Source organism: Oratosquilla oratoria, chromosome 10, assembly GCF_046742065.1.
Source record: "Oratosquilla oratoria isolate Oo_2021 chromosome 10, ASM4674206v1, whole genome shotgun sequence".
NCBI classification, from domain to species: Eukaryota; Metazoa; Arthropoda; class Malacostraca; order Stomatopoda; family Squillidae; genus Oratosquilla; species Oratosquilla oratoria.
In genome coordinates this window covers 27,440,656-27,443,155 of record NC_134786.1, presented here as the reverse complement: position 1 = coordinate 27,443,155, position 2,500 = coordinate 27,440,656, and positions in this window count along the sequence as shown.

Here is a 2,500-nt window from a genome sequence, read left to right as displayed (position 1 = left end):
CCCATGGTGACCGCAGTCACGAAGTATACTACTTCTTATCCTCTTTCTCTCTGATTTCTGAACCCGTATAGAGCGGACATTTCCCGCTCCTCTATAATCCCTAGGTTATGTCTGTTAGGTGGACCCTAGTGGTAACAAGTGGTCCGGGTAGGCATGAAATAAGTGTGTATGTAGTGCTAAGTGAATATGTAAATAATTTATGTTAGAACACCATAGCTTTGCCTCTTTGAGTTATCCACCGGTCACCTTAAACTATTGACATACGTGCTTGAAAGTACTGCACAGATTTATAATTGATATGCAGTATATTGTTACCCTGCCATTTAGTCTCAATCTGGTTCGTCAATGATTGGAGGTAGAATTGTTTCTCCAAATAAGATTGGGCTTTAATGGGAGGCGTAACAGTGTGTGTGTGTGTGTGTGTGTGTGTGTGTGTGTGTGTGTGTGTGTGTGTGTGTGTGTGTGTGTGTGTGTGTGTGTGTGTGTGTGTGTGTGTGTGTGTGTGTGTGTGTGTGTGTGTGTGTGTGTGTGTGTGTGTGTGTGTGTGTGTGTGTGTGTGTGTGTGTGTGTGTGTGTGTGTGTGTGTGTGTGTGTGTTGTGTGTTTGTGTGTGTTTGTGTGTGTGTGTGTTTTGTGTGTGTGTGTGTGTGTGTGTGTGTGTGTTGTGTGTGTGTGTGTGTGTGTGTGTGTGTGTGTGTGTGTGTGTGTGTGTGTGTGTGTGTGTGTGTGTGTGTGTGTGTGTGTGTGTGTGTGTGTGTGTGTGTGTGTGTGTGTGTGTGTGTGTGTGTGTGTGTGTGTGTGTGTGTGTGTGGAGGAGGGTGGAGGGAGGAGAGGAGGGAGGAGGGAGGAGGGAGGAGGGGGAGGGGGAGGGAGGAGGGGAGGGAGGGAGAGGTGGGGAAGGAGTGGAGGGAGGAGAGGAGGAGGAGGGAGGAGGAGGGGGAGGAGGAGGGAGGGGAAGGAGGAAGGAGGGAGGAGGGAGGCGGAGGGGGAAGGAGGGAGGAGGGAGGCGGAGGGGGAAGGAGGGAGGAGGAGGGGAGGGAGGGGAGGAGGTGTGAGGGAGAGGAAGGAGAGGAGGAGGAGGGAGGAGGAGGAGGGAGGAGGGAGGAGGGAGGAGAGAGGAGGAGGAGGAGGAAGGAGAGAGAGGAGGAGGAGGAGAAGGAAGGAGGGAGAGGAGGAGGAGGAGGAGGAAGGAGGAGGAGGGAGGAGAGGAAAAGAGGAGGAAGAGGAAGGAGGGAGAGGGAGGAAGGGAGGAGGGGAGGAGGAGGAAGAGGGAGGAGGAAGGAGGGGTAGGAGGAGAGGGAAGAGGGAGGAGGGTTAGGAGGGAGGAGGGAGGAGGAAGGAGGAGGGAGGAGGGGTAGGAGGGAGGAGGGAGGAGGAGAGGGAAGAGGGAGGAGGGAGGAGGGAGGAGGGAGGAGGAAGGAGGAGCGAGTATGTGTGTGTAAGTGTCCTTGTGAAAAAAAGATACCACCGAGCGGTGCCCAAATCCATCGCCACACATCAGCCCGCACGTTGCATCATCTGTGTCGCGCGAACTGGGCAGCCGCGCAGGACCTCCGAAGAGGATCCTACCTCGGGGAGTTCGGGAAGCGGACCTCGAGGACCCGAGTCGACGAGCCAAGCGAATGTTATCGTTACGAAAGATCCCCGTGACCGACACCTTTACTCGCAGTGGCGGTAGGCTGCGAGGACCAAGGTCCTGGAAGTCTCCTCCATGGCAGAAAGGCAAAAAAGGAAGAAAGAAAAAATAAAACAAATCAAATAAAAAACTAAAAACGAAAAGAGAAGAAGAAAAATCCTTTGAGAGTAAGATCTAAATACAAACCCTAGGAAAAAGGTCCTACAGGGCAACCCTAGGCAAAAAATCTAGACGGGAGACCTAGGCACTAAATCTAGGTACAAAACCTACCAAAAAAGTCCTAGAAGGCAACCCTAGGATAAAGACCTAGACGACAGACCTAGGCAGAAGATCTAGGTACAAAACATAGCAAAAAAGTCCTTGACGGCAACCCTAGGCAAAAGACCTAGACGGCAGACTTAGGCAGAAGATCTAGAGACAAAAACAAGGAAGAAAGTCCTAGAGGGTAACACTAGGCAATAAACCTAGACGGGAGACCTAGGCAACAGATCTAGGTAAAAAACCTAGACAAAAAGTCCTGGAGGTGAACCCAAGGCAAAAGACCTAGACGGGAGACCTAGGCAGATGATCTAGGAACAGAACCTAGACAAAAAGTCCTGGAGGGCCACCCTAGGCAAAAGACCTAGACGGGAGACCTAGACAGATGATCTAGGTATAAAACCTAGACAAAAACTCCTAGAGGGCAACCCTAGGCAAATGACCTAGACGGGAGACCTAGGCAGATGATCTAGGAACAAAACCTAGACAAAAAGTGCTAGAGGGCAACCCTAGGCCAAAGAACTAGACGGGAGACCTGGACAGTAGATGTAGGTACAAAACCTAGACAAAAAATCCTAGAGGGCCACCCTAGGCAAAAGACCTAGAC